Source organism: Tursiops truncatus, chromosome 13 (assembly GCF_011762595.2).
Source record: "Tursiops truncatus isolate mTurTru1 chromosome 13, mTurTru1.mat.Y, whole genome shotgun sequence".
NCBI lineage: Eukaryota > Metazoa > Chordata > Mammalia > Artiodactyla > Delphinidae > Tursiops > Tursiops truncatus.
This window is the reverse complement of record NC_047046.1, coordinates 84,071,811-84,086,229: the sequence shown is the minus strand read 5'-3', so window position 1 is coordinate 84,086,229 and position 14,419 is coordinate 84,071,811. Positions and strand designations below refer to the sequence as shown.

The 14,419-nt window shown below is 46.1% G+C and overlaps 1 long non-coding RNA gene across 1 annotated transcript; it reads left to right on the top strand.

The window, feature by feature from the left end:
* Positions 1-529: 529 nt before the first annotated feature.
* On the top strand, positions 530-3,978 carry LOC109550209 (uncharacterized). The gene is made up of 3 exons (XR_002176597.2): positions 530-806; positions 930-1,082; positions 3,606-3,978. It is a non-coding gene; the product is annotated as an uncharacterized lncRNA (long non-coding RNA).
* Positions 3,979-14,419: the final 10,441 nt, after the last annotated feature.

Genomic DNA, 14,419 nt, shown 5'->3' with positions numbered 1-14,419 from the left:
TAAGTTCATTTGTATCATTTTTAAAGATTCCACATATAAGTCATATCATATGATATTTGTCTTTCTAATTTACTTCACTTAGTATGATAATCTCTAGGTCCATCCATGTTGCTGCAAATGGCATCATTTCATTCTTTTTTATGGCTGAGTAATAGTCCATTGTATATATGTACCACATCTCCCTTATCCATTCATCTGTCGATGGACACTTAGGTTGCTTCCATGTCTTGTCTATCGTGAATAGTGCTGCTGTGAACATTGGGGTAGTAATCTGAGTAATTTACAGACACCGTATTTCAACTTTTCCTTCCCCACAGATTTTAAAAAACTGTTTTTATTTTTTCTCATGGATTTTGGCTAAATTGAGCACTCCTTACATTAGACATTTGAGAAAATCAGGAGACCTATGCATTTGAGTTTTGTGACCAAAGATAGAAGTGGCACCTTCTGCCCCACCCCAGAGCCCAGAGCCCAGAGAAGACCTGCCAGCATCGTGCTTCCTGCTGGACCGAGAGCAGAGGGTGGTGGCTGGCAGAGCTCCGCCCCACTAGCCCAACCTCAACCGTTTTTATGGAGCGCCCCCTGCTCCTGGCCTGCAGGGTAGGATCTGCTTCTCTCCCATCTCTTCTTGCCAGTCACAGGGGCTTATCTCCTTCAAGACCGGTCTGAAGAGCCTGAGCCTTATTGGCACAGAGCGTGACTGTTGTGAAATAAGGTTGTTATACCAAGACACGTTTTTCTTGTCTTGTTATATGCTGATTGGCACACAGCCCGCGTGACTGGTATGACCTCTTTCCAGGAAGAAGGTAATTATAACAATGATTGTTAGCACTTGCTGAGCCAGGCTCTGTCTGGGTGCTCGATGTCTGCGCCCTCATTGCCCTCCTTCCGGTAAGATTTGAAGGGACTGCACATATCCTGGTTTGCAGGTGAGGAAACAGAGCTACCAAGAGACTGAGGAGCTTATTCCACGTCTCTCAGTTAACAAGACCTCCAGGCTCCATGCTTTGAACCACCATGAGTCTCCTTGTGCAGGAAACTTCCCAGTGTCCAAGGTGACATCTGCTTTCTTCTCACCCAAGGTAAAATAATTACAGGGGAATGGTTAGAGTTTCTCTGCGTTGTCCGATGGTTTCCAGAATGGCATATGCCAGTCTAGCCTGCCATCATCCTGCACTCTTTCCTGCCTTCCCGTCCCCTCCCCAGACAATAAAAACCTTCACTCAGGCAGCTGGAGGGAGCAACCTAGAGAAAGAGGCCACACCAGCCCAGTGATGACACTTCCCGCGTCCCTAGGGCATTCGAATTTGAGAGAGGACAGTCGTCAGTCGGTCCACAGTTCTCCGGTCAGTGGTGTGTGTGTCAGCTTTGTGTCTGGTGTGGGGAGGGGGCAAGATAGACACTTGAAAGTGAGAGCTCTGGTCCTCTTACCAGTTCTGTAACCTCTTCACTTCAATGACAGGCTGGAAATGCTTCTTAAGGGTGCCCCACGTTGGCATAAGGCTTTTCCAGTTCTACTCTGTACTTCCTAATTGAAATATTCGGAGGTTACGAGCCTCTTCTTGGAACTTGATTGCACCAAAGTGGAGTAGAAATAGATGAAATCCAAAATTAAAAATAGTCCCAGGAACAAAGAGCCCATCTTTAGAGGAATAAGAGGCTATTTTGGAAGGCAGCATCTAAAACACCCCCGTTTTATCTCTTGGCCCTCTAGCTCCATCAACAAGGCTTCATCCTCCAGTAGCCCTGGGCATTTCCTTTATTAAGATACCTGTCAAATATTAGACAGTCACCCTCAGCCTTCATGAACTTGTTTATGGGGCGAGCTAAGTTGAGCTTTTTTCAGGAAAGTGTCTCTGCATTGGCAGAACAGGCTAGTGGTGTAAATACAATTTCAAAGGTGTTTCTAAACACTGAAGCGATGGATGGAATGTTTGTAAGTGCCCTCAAGTGTGTCAGAAGCATAATTTATAATCAGGGTGCCACTTGCCGGTCGTTCTTGTGTATTCATCAGCTCGAGTCCCCTAAGACTCGACTCGACTCTAAAATCAACTAACCCTGATTTTAGTTATTATATATAATTGATAGTAATCACCCTGGATGTATACCTGACATACATTATCCTCCAGCTTTTTACTACTTCACACTGCCTTTTCCCCAGCCCCTTGCCTTCAATGTTTCCCAAAACTCCTCTTTGACAACCTGTCCTTGTTGTCCAAGTTCAAAAACTTGCTGACGTCTTCGAATCAACCCTCAACCCTCCCAGTCATTCAGAAACCAAACCCTGTTCATTTTACTGGCCGAACTCCTCCTCTCTTGGTGGTACATCTGCGCTGTGGCCCCAGCACAGCCCCTGCCAGCTCCCTGGACCTTTGCTGCCGCGCCCACCGTCTCCTTCTGACCCCGCCTGCCCGGGAGCAGCCTTGCTTACCCGCCTTGCACAACAGCGTGAAGTGTCAAAGTGACACAAAGAGAACACGTGGATCCCGCTTTAAGGAGCTTACGGTTTCAGCTCATCCTCTGTGTTGTGTGCAGAGACCGCTGCAACACGTCACCTGGGCCTCCCTGGCCCCCCCGCCATCCCCCACCCCCACTAGTGTAGGACCTCCAGCCCCCATCAGAGCGCCTATAATTATGTCTGCGGGTCCCAGAGGGCGTGTCTGGCCTCCTGGACAGCCATGGGGGCCCATCGCTGACTTCCTTCCCAGGCCCCCTGCTGCGGGGTCTGCTGGCCTCCAGCATCTGCCCAGGAGCCACTTCCTGCCAGACTGGGTCGCCCCTCCATGCGGGGTCGGGTCTCCCACCTTGGCCGTCGTGCCCTGCAGCTGCGCTGGGTTCAGAGTGGTGGGCGGAGGGGGACGGCTCTTTGAGTCTGCGTCACCGCTGTTACCTGAGCACTGAAGCTGCGTGCTTATCTAAGTGACGGTGTCCGGGCCCTGCTCCCCGGGACCCTGGGGTTTAGGCCTAAATACAAGTGTGTAGGGCCCAGAGGTCACTCACGGAGCTGGACTGTGTCCCCCCAGCCGGCCTTCCTGGGGGGGTGCCCTCAGGCACAGTGTCCTCTCTCACCCCATCATCCTCTCCTGCTTCATGCCCACGAATACCTTCCATTCTGATCACGCACCTTCCTGCCTGAAAGCTTAGCGTTTGCTGCCCCGGTGAAGTCTGTTCAGGAGCCTGAACTGCAGGGCTCTGGAGGCACCTGTTCTCCTACAGCCCCGACTTGAGCTGTGTGTCCCCCGCGCGGGGCTTAGCCAGCACTTCTGATGCCCTTCTCTCGCTCTGCCTGCGAATCCCCCCACTGGCCCAGGGTCCGGAGTTGGGGGACCCATTGGGTGCCACCCCAGCATGTGGCTGGATGGTTGAGGGCCAGAACCCGGTATCAGACATGGTTCTCCAGGTGGGTCTCTCTACCCAGGTACCTCTGCCCCTAGTTTCCAATCCTGGGAGCTCCTGGGGACAAAGGGCTGAACCAAGGCCTTTCAGGGCTTAGAACTCCCTTGACTGTTCTCTGATCTGAGCTGGCTCGGAGCCTGGGGCAGAGGTAAGTGGGACAAACAGCAAGAGTCCTTACCTTTGGACTGGCAGGCATTTCATTTCTTCAGGTTCTCCGTCACCTCCTCCTCATGCCAAAGAGAAGGCACGTTCCCTTTCACCAAGCAGGACACAGCGTGACACCCACTGGATTCGGATTTCTCTGGCTTCTCAAAGCAGGAGGGGAGGGAGTTTCCCTGTCAGGCTACATGGCATGGCTTTTGGAGAAAATACATTTTGCTTTTACCCTTTCTAAAATTAAAAATATCTTTTAAAGGGTTTCAAAAACTTCCATTTCTTATGGTGCTGAGTAGGCCTCTTTAGATTTCTAATGCAGTCGGGTGTTGGGGATGACCCGGGTTTTTTGTTTGTATGTTTGTTTTCTCTGATCAATCCAATGGGGCTTGGACAATAAATCCATGTATTGTGACCTCTTGGTACATTTTGGAATTATACATAGGTGGTTTACAAAATGAAGTGTATGTCTGATGCTGTTCCTCCCCACTGCTTGTGTGCACATGCGTGTGTGCTTGTGCGTGTGTGTTTGTGTTTCCATCTCGTTCATTGAGAACTCTGGCCAGCACTACTGATGGCCACTCGTATCCCCTCGCTCTCACCAGTTTAGCGTTGTTTCCCAGTATTAACTGCTAGCACCTGTAGATGTTGGCAAAGCACAGGTGGCGGGCTCTCAGCGCCACCCCAGCTTGAACAGACTTCCTAACTCTCAAGTAGTAAACACTTGCGGAGTATATAGATTGCCCCACTTTGCACAGGAGACGCATGTTGCTTTACGTCGGAGTCAGAGGTCATATTCCCTCTGTGCTCCTGGTCTTTAGCGCACACACACACACACACACACACACACACACACACACACACACACACACACACACACACACACACGCGCGCGCGCAGCTGATCCCACTCTCACCAGCACTGCCTTTTCCTGTGTCTACGCTGACGCTTGTCGTCCGATGCTGTGATGAATTCTTTATGCTTCTAATCCGTCTGTTCTTGAAGATAAGGGTTGAGTCTTTCTCCGTTTTGTGGCCTCACTCTTACAGAATGCATGACGCAGCATTTAAATGTTTGTTGGATACTCGGAGGCTATGTGAATAGCTTTTCATTTTAAATTGGACTTCTTAGGGGATCTTGAGATTGAAATGAATACTATATATAAAATGAATACTGAAGAAACAAATTCTTTAAAAGACCGTCTAAAAGAAACGATTGTCTTAAAAGAATGCCTTTGTAGAGTAATTGCCAGTTTATTGAATTTCATGCCTCTGAAATTCATTTTGGTGGGTGTCAGTGGCCCTCTAGTGGGCGCAGAGGGTTAAAGTCTCGGGAAACTTCCGTCAAGATGGCAGCTCACAGGGGACGCGAGACAGAAGGATCAGAAGGTCGGAGGAAGACAGATGTTCCCAGCAGGAATGGTGTGATCAACTCAAACGGCGACTTGGCCTTTTATACAGACTCCTTAATACTCTTCCTGTGTTTACAAAACAAGGAAACAAAGACCCCAAAGCCTTAGGTGCTGGGGAAACAAAAAGCAAGAGCTCCCTCTTCTGAGCAAATGAAATTCTGACCACGTTTGGGGCCCTTCCAGAAAAGTGAAACACACCCCAGTAAAGAGGAGAATGAGTCCTGTCTTCTTTACCTGCATTACTCATCTCTCCTCTGGATCAACGGGTAAGATAAAGATAAGATTTATTACTCGGTATGTTTCAGAATATTATGAACTGTCTTGGTTCCACTTCCCATTTTCCATCACATGGAATCATTGTTTTTAAGCAGCTGAGAATTCTGGGTCTGGGAAAGCCGCGTGCCTACGTAGATTCACACGCAGGGCAGTCAGCAGTGTGTTCTTTCCCCTCAGGGCCCAGGGAGGAGGGTGAGGAGAAGGGAGACCCTCACCTCAGGCACATGCTTTGGGTTGGGGCTGGGAGGTGCCAGATACTCAGTAATCAAGATAAATAACATTTACATGAAAGATTTTAAATATCAAAACGAATGCAAAATATCCATGATAAACAAAATATTAACGTTTTAGGTAAAGACAGGATCAGTAGAGCTGGTTTTTCTTTCCACCTCGGTCTCCAGCGTGGCTCAGCCTGGCACCGCTTTCCCTTTGCTGTTTTTTGTTAGGAAATCAGCATCTTCGAGTGGTTAAGGGCCCAGGGTCTGTGGTTGAGATGCCTGGGTTTCAAACCAGGTGCTGCTACTTACTAGGTGCCTGACATAGGCCAACGTTCTTCACGTGAGTCCTTAGAAGTGAAGCGTCATTGCTGGCTGGGTTGGAGAGAGGAGAGGGAAGAAGGAGGAGAGATTCATTTGGGGCGCGAGAGGGATGCCGCCCATCTTGCTGGCTTTGAAGATGGAGGATGGGGTCCAGGAGTTGCGGGATGGGAGTGGCCCCTAGAAGCTTGGAATGGCCCCCAAATGACAACCAGCCAGAAAGCAGTGACTTTTGTCCTGAAACCTCAAGGAATTGAGTTTGCCTACAAGTAAATGAGCAAGGGAACTGACCCTCCCTGTCAACTACAAATTGGCACTTGACCCTGGCCCTTGCCATCTACCTCTACAAGGATTAAATCATGTGCTGCTGCAGCTGCTGACTTTCAACACCCCCTGAAAGCGGTTCAGGATGGAGAGCAGCAATGAGGCCCCCTGTGCTCGGGCAAAAACTGGAAAAACAGGTCTTCAGACAGTTATTTTCAGGAGCTGATTTTGTGATCAGACATACACTTCATTTTGTAAACCACCTATGTATAATTTCAAAATGTACCAAGAGGTCACAATAAATGGATTTATTGTCCAAGCCCCAGGATGTGTTATGAGGGCTGTGTCAGATGCAGGTGGAACATGGGTTGTCTTATGGACACAGTCTTACATTTTTGCTTCATTGGACCATATTTCAATTAGTTATTCTTTTTTTTTTTTTGGCGGTACGCGGGCCTCTCACTGTTGTGGCCTCTCCCGTTGCGGAGCACAGGCTCCGGACGCGCAGGCTCAGCGGCCACGGCTTACGGGCCCAGCCACTCCGCGACATGTGGAATCCTCCCGGACCGGGGCACGAACCCGTGTCCCTTGCATCGGCAGGTGGACTCTCAACCACTGTGCCACCAGGGAAGCCCTCAATTAGTCATTCTTAAAGGACGTGTAGTGATGCTAAATAATTTTATATTGATTTCCTCCTTTCTGTTTTGAGGTGGGGAGTTAGAACTACTATAAGAATTAAATGAAACTGATGAAATAAGAGCAAAAAGTTATTACAACTGTGAGACAAGTGGTATCAGGCTATCTACTTGGAAAGAAACCTTCTACTTACCCTCAGGCAGCTCAAGCATGTATTTCCTGAATCCAGAAAGAAATTCCTGCGAATTATTTATAGCACCTCATCCCCCTTTTCTTTTTGATCTTTTTTCTCTTTTCATTCTTCCATTTCCCTTAGTAATCTCAGCTGCTCCCATGGCGTTAATATTTATATGCATTTCCAGATCTTTTTGGAAGAAAGGATTTTCCAAATCTTCATCCAATCTATATATTCTTTGTTGAGTATTGCCGCCTAGATATCCCATGGTTATTTCATAACTTAACATACCCAAAATAGAGCTGATTATCTGCCACCAACAAATCCTGTTAGGCTTAGCTGTCTGTCTGTCTGCCTGTCTTCCTCTCCCTATTTCTGTTTCTCTCCTTTCTATCATTTGAATCCGTTTATAAAAATGCATACACTACCAAAGGTCAGAAGGTCCCTTCTAGACCCTTCCTCACTGAATTTCTCACTGTTCTCAGAGCCTCTGGGGACTGACAGTCTACATAGGACGGGTGTGTCCTTGGAACAGAGCTTTCATTCTAGTCACCCAGGACTTTGACTCTCCCTGTTCTGTTCCCAAACTGCTCCTGTGCGGATCCCTGCCCTGTTGGACTGTGAAGTGTTTCTCTGAAAAGCGATCTTCTTGAGAATAGTCTCCCTCTTTTTCTCTCCATCCTTGTGTGTGTGTCTCTTTCTCGCTTGTGGCCCCCTTTTGTCTGAGCTGTGGGAGGATGTCATGGGCTGTGTCCCATCTTGCACCCAGGAAATACCATCCTGGTCACACAGCACCTGACAGTCTCCTGCCACCGGGCAGGTGCTGCACACTGTCTGCTGCCCCTTCAGATGCAGAGATGGACGAGCCACAGGAAGGTGGCTTAAGGACTTGTTCCTTTATATTGATATTTGGAAGAACATTATTATTTCCTCTTACCGTGTTTTTTTTTTTTTTTTTTATCCTCTAAAACTAATTCTGATTGTAGATTGGCAGTTTTCAACAGCGGGAGGAGACAGGGAGTGAGGATGTTCTAAAAAGGTCCTCAGAGAGTCTCAGTCCTAAGATGGCAGGAGAGAGGGTGGCTGTGCCCCCTTCTCTCTTGAGAATTCATCGTGTGGCCCCGAGGGCTGGGCTGGGGCGGTCGGCAGAGCTGGAGGACCACGACTTGGAGGAAGTGTCTGTTGGTGGGTGGCGTCGAGAAGAGAGGCTCGGAATCCTGAGCAGTCTCATTCTATGTAAATTATATGAATCAAATTGTTGAACCCAATTGGAGGGTTAAAAATTAATCAAAATAACTAGGAACTCAGAGTCCCCAGGAGATAATAATTAGCTTAATGTAGTTTGGTCTGTTTTCCCTTTTCCGTATTTGGTGAAATTTGTCAATTACAGTGGACAAGGAAGCAGATGATGGTAGTGAATTCAGCCTCATACTTTGTTGTGTTAACGATGTGACCTATGCTTTCCCTGCCATTTCATTTATTATCTCCAAATATTTATTCAATAATGTTTTTCATTTTCTTCTCTAGTAGCTTTCAGTTTTCTATTTTCTGATCCAAATTTTACTTTCTGACACCGGGAAAAAGTATTTTATCTTAGAAATGGAGACATTATAACAATCTGCAACATGCTTCTAAATTTTAATAGCATTTAATTATCATCTTGATGAAAACTCCGTAGCAACAAGTAAACAATTGCTACATTTAGTGCGTTATTATAATATACCTAACTTATGTGTAATCCTTGCCTCGTGGGTTATCATGGCAAATGGATGTTATTGCATAGAAACTGTCACAGTGAAAGTGATGGAAGACTTAAAGTGGCTTCTCAGCAACACCATCCAGGTAAACACTCTGAGAAGTGCAGTGTGAGGCAGTATACCTCCCCATCCGTCTCACGCCAATGACGGTTCTTCTCGAGTTTTAAGATGCCTACTGGGGCTTTCCTCGTGGTGCAGTGGTTAGGAATCCACCTGCCAATGCAGGGCACGTGGGTTCGATCCCTGGTCCAGGAAGATCCTACATGCGGCAGAGCAACTAAGCCCGTGCGCCACAACTACTGAGCCTGGGCTCTACGGCCTGTGAGCCACAGCTACTGAGCCCGCATTCTGCAGCTACTGAAGCCTGCACGCCTAGAGCCCACGCTTCACAAGAGAAGCCACCGCAATGAGAAGCCCGCGCACCGAAACAAAGAGTAGCCCCTGCTCTCCACAACTAGAGAATGCCCGCGCGCAGCAGTGAAGACCCAACACAGCCATAAATAAATAAACAAATTTATTTTAAAAAATGCTGACTAATCAGAGTATTAGCTAGAGTTGCAGCTCTTGTTTATTGATGATCACATGTAGTCCTCCTTAGTAAATTGGAGCAGAATTTATATTATATATATCATGTCCTCTTACATATATAATATATATCATAATATAATCTATTACATATAATTTATAATAATATATGCTTTTTTTTTTTTTTTTTTTTTTTTTTTTTGCGTTATGTGGGCCTCTCACTGTCGTGGCCTCTCTCGTTGCGGAGCACAGGCTCCGGACATGCTGGCCCAGCGGCCATGGCTCATGGGCCCAGCCGCTCCGCGGCATGTGGGATCCTCCCGGACCAGGGCACGAACCCGTGTCCCCTGCATCGGCAGGCGGACTCTCAACCACTGCGCCACTACTATCTGTCAGAAAATGGTTATAAACATTATAAAATGTCCATTTTGGGGGCTAGCAAAATTATTTTAAGAATAGAAAACATTTCAGCATAGTGGAGATGTCTGCGACAGGAATGGTGGCCCCTGGGTGTGGCATGCCTGTACTGCTCACAGCGGGACAGGCCCCTGAGCCCTGCACCCGGCTGCTTGCACCAAGCTCCCCTCCCCTGGCGCCTTTGCACAGCCTGCCCCTGCGTCTAAAATGCCCTCTCCTCCCTGCCCCACACTTCCCCTCCTCATTCCTTTGTCCTCCGCTTAGATACCGCACCCTTAGCTGATATCTCCCGGCCCCTCTGGGGGGCATTTTTCAGGCTCTGATGATGGCTGTTTTCTCAACTTCTCCACTCGAACATGTGATTTCCTCCAGGACAGAAGTGGATTCCTTCTCACCTTTCTGTTCCCGGGACTTAGCCCAAAACCTGGTGCAAAGTAGGAACTCAAAGTTTGTGGAATGAAGGAAGAGGACTTTGGTCTACACCTTCACTAGAAACATCTTCATTTCCTTACTGATAATGGCTCATAGTTATTTCCAACGTTTCTTTTGGATATTGGTGTTTGGCCTCTTCTCTGATTTTGAGGTGTTTTCCATCGCCTTGATTGTTAGAATAGAAGCCATCACTTTTTTTTTTTTTTTTTTTGTGGTACGCGGGCCTCTCACTGTTGTGGCCTCTCCCGTTGCGGAGCACAGGCTGCGGACACGCAGGCTCAGCGGCCATGGCTTACGGGCCCAGCCGCTCCGCGGCATGTGGGATCTTCCCGGACCAGGGCACGAACTCGTGTCCCCTGCATCGGCAGGTGGACTCTTAACCACTGCGCCACCAGGGAAGCCCACCATCACTTTTTAAAAGCCACTTGAGCAAGATAAATCTAACAATGAAATATTTTTGATAGATTCTCTGTGGATGTATTGCTACTTTTTTTTTTTTAACTTAAAGTCCTATATAGTGTATGAAGACGAGCATGGGGTTGGGGGAAATTAGCGAAGTTACTATGTTACTATGAGTTACTGTGAAAATGCTCTGTGTTAGTAGTTTTGTTGCTCCTCTGCCTATCCTGATGGTGAGTTAAATAACATTGAATGATTACTTAGTAATTATTGCCATGCTGAGAATTCTATGATCTTGGAAATAGAAGCATTATGTTCCCCTCAGGTTTGGATGATTTATAATTTACTCTTTGTGGTAATGTGTGTGTTTCTTTCAGATATTAGAGATTTTCATATGTATGTGTGGGGCAGGAGAGAATGTTTGCAAGTATGCGGGCTGAAACTGTTGCTGGAGTGATTAGAACATTTCTAACGGGAGGGTCACCAGAGAAGGCACTTTTTTTTTTTCTTGAAATATGTGAAAAGCACTTTTTCATTCCACAATAAGAGCATAAGAGAAGGCACTTTTAAAATAGAGATTTGAAAGTTAGAATGATTTTATTTTTAAAGCAAAGAAGGGGTTGAAGTTATGGTATGTGGGGTGGGAAAGATAGCATTCTATGGAAAGTGAAAGATGGTGCGTGAATAGAGTGGCTTCATCGTAGCTGGCTCTGGAGACAGGATATTGTGGGAAATAGAGAATTCTCGAAGTATGAGGTGGAGGGCGGAGATTGGTCTTTGAGAGGCAGTTTGGAAACACAGCATATTACTGAGCAGAGTAATGACATTCTCAGAAGGGCAATTGGGAACACCTGGAAAATGCTTGCATAATGTTATAGATTGAATTACAACCGTATTGAAAATGTTCAACTCCTTAGGCTAAATGAATAACAACTATTTGAATCCAAGAGTATCCCTTTAGGGTAAATCTCTATTTACAGGAAAGAGTTTGTTTGATACAGGCCCAAACTCAGGAGTGGGTCTAACAGTGGAAAATAAGACATTGGGGAGAATTAATGGAGCCCAGCACTAAGTGTCTGACTTGCCAGCGGCCGCATTGTGAATCAGGGCTGCCACAACTTAACCTTTACCCAATGCAAAGCTCTGAGTGGCCCCTAAAGGATGAGGAGACAAGCTGTAAATGTGCAAGGAGGCTCTCGAACAAGTAGCTGGACTGACAGGACGCTTGGGCCGTTACTCTGAGTCGTCACCCAAAGGACCTGTCCAAGGATTTAAAATTTTCGTCTGCGGCTCCACAGAGAGACAGACGTCGTGATTGCTTTAGTTAATTCTGTCTTCGGGGTCTTAAGGGGGAGCAATGGTCTGATTTGCGTGTTTAAAAGTACCCCTTCCAATGTCGTGTGGAGAACAGATGGGAGAGGAGAGAGGGGCTGGGACCAGCAGGCAGAGGGATCGGAGAGGGTGTGGTGGAGATGGAGAGAAGGAAAGATACTTGGGCTGTTTGGAAGGGACATCTGGTAAAACTTGTTGAAAAGTTGGATCGAGGTACGAACAGTGAGGGTGGTGATGCTACTTACCAAGGTGGGAAGGCTGGAGGAGGGAATTTTTTGAGTGGTAGCAATTCAGTGCTTTGCTTTGAACATGTTAGGTTTAAGATGCCTATTAGAGACCCCAGAGGAGATGTCCCAGGATCTGCTGCTGAAGACACCTCTTCAATGCTGAGGGTAAACAGGATTCATAGATCAAAGCTATTAAAGGCCATGGGACCAGGGTGATCAACTAAGGAGAGGGTGCAGACCAAGAAGAGAAGAGGGCTGTGGACCAAGGTGTGAGATTTTCCAACCTTTAAAGGTCAAAGAGAATAGGATAAACCAGCTGAAGCAATGAAGAAGGATAGCAGAGAGGATGAGGGAAGCCCGTGAGAATAGCACGTGGAGGACAGGAGAGTTGTCACTGGCTACTGTCACTGCTGGTACATCAGGTGTAACGGAGGCTGATGGGATGACTGGATTAGCCATGGGGACAGTGTCGGTGACCTTAACAGGAGCAGATTTGGGAATGACGAGGAGAGAAAGTCAGTGGAGGAGGTCAAGAGAGAAGGGGCTCACAAACAATTTTATTTCTTAACCTAGATGATGGGCACATGGTGTTTATTAGGATATTTTTTCTTTGCCTGAAGAATTTCATAATTAAATAGTTCAAAGAAAGCACCGCTTATTCTAAAACTTTTTTCTTAATTTGTGACATTCTAAGGGTTAAAATTAATTTAAAAGGTGTACGGTCAATTTTATGCCAGTGAGACATTAAGATGAGCGGCAGAGGGAAAGCAGTGGAAGGTCAGGGTGCGGGGGGTGGGGAAGGTGAGGACTGTCAGCAGTTATTATGACATGTTACGTGGTGATAGTACATCTACAGTGTTACTATCATATCAGCAATTATTGTCAACTCTGGGAGCAGAAACATAAGTCTGGGGTCTAGGCTGGATCTATGATTTATTTTTTTTTAAACGTAAGTGTGCAGAAGTAGACTAGCTAGACTACAGGACAAGTACATTATGAAGGATTTTGATACATGCAACCAGATTTCCCTTCTGGCCGGTTGTAGCCATTGAGATTATCACCTGCAAAAAATCAGCTTATCTGATTTATCACACCTTTAACAGGCTTGAGCGAATTCTTTAAAAAAGAAAAACCAAAATAATTCAAGAGAGGCAGAAGAGGAGAAATGTAGGCATGAAAAACAGAGGAGGCAAAGAAGAAGGTTGGAGCAGATGTACTCATACGAGATAAAGGGAATTTCAAAGCAAAATGCATTCCTAGAGATAAATAAGGGCACTTCATAATAATAAAAGGGTCAGTTGAACAGGAACACATGCCAATCATTCACCTGTGTGTGATCAATAATGGAGCTTCAAAATTCGAGAGGTGAAAATTGACAGAATTAAAGGGAGAAGGAGACAATTCCATAATATATCTTGAGATTTTAACACTTCTCTCTCAAGAAATTGGTGGAGCAACTAGACCAAAATTCAGCAAAGACGTATATTATCTGAACAATGCTATCAGCATCTCAGTTTATTTGTTATTTATATCAATTGTTAGAGCCACAAGGATGGGTCCTAGCCCTCCACGCTGTAGGCTTTTTAACATTCTGGGTGATAATCTAAAATTACTGTCCCTGTGGCTTTCTACAGGAACTTCATCACTGTGCCTTGACTATGAGATAATGAATAAAAAGTAAGTTAGCGTAATGCTTGACACCTAGTAAGTGTTCAGTACATGCCAGTTATTATTGTAAAATCAAATAGACACCATTTGGCTGCCTGGCAGAATTTTAGGGGATTTTAAAAATGATCATGATTTTTATCATTCCTGGAAATCACCCTGCCGTGGAAACATCATCCCGCACCAAGCCTCACTCAGAGTCATTTCCATACTTTTCCTGTATCCTTTCCTTTCAAGTCTCCTCCCCAAACCATGATGAGCTCACAATCTTTTTAATATTTCATAGAGGCCTTAGGTGCCCATGCCAAACCTCAGAAGTACCAAATTACCTACATTTACTATTTCACCAAGAAAGGCACACATTTTTCCCCTTTCCCACGTTGCCCAGTTCTCACAGGCCTGAACCTATCCTAAGTGACAATCGTCCAGACCTTCTAGGGTGTTGTGCCGCTCTTGGTAGAAGGGGAATCACCAGCTCCACCGGGGGTGGCATTGCTGGTGGCAAAGGTCAGACCTGCACTCTCCACCTTTTGGTGCTATTACGTCTTTCAAAATTAATGTCACACCTGTGCATGACTATTAGTAATATTCCGTGGTATCTAAATCATCACTAAATTGAGCCAAGGGTCTTGCTTTTTTAAAGAAACTAGGTTGAAATGTTTGGTGAAGAGAAGAGTCCTTCTGTGGTGCACGTCATCTCTCCATAATTAGTGCATTCAGATTTTTTTCAGAGAAGATCAGTCAATAAAAGAAGGATAATAAATAAACTCAAGCAAATTGCTGCTTTCAAGTCTGTCAGTTGTCACACCTCCAGAAGA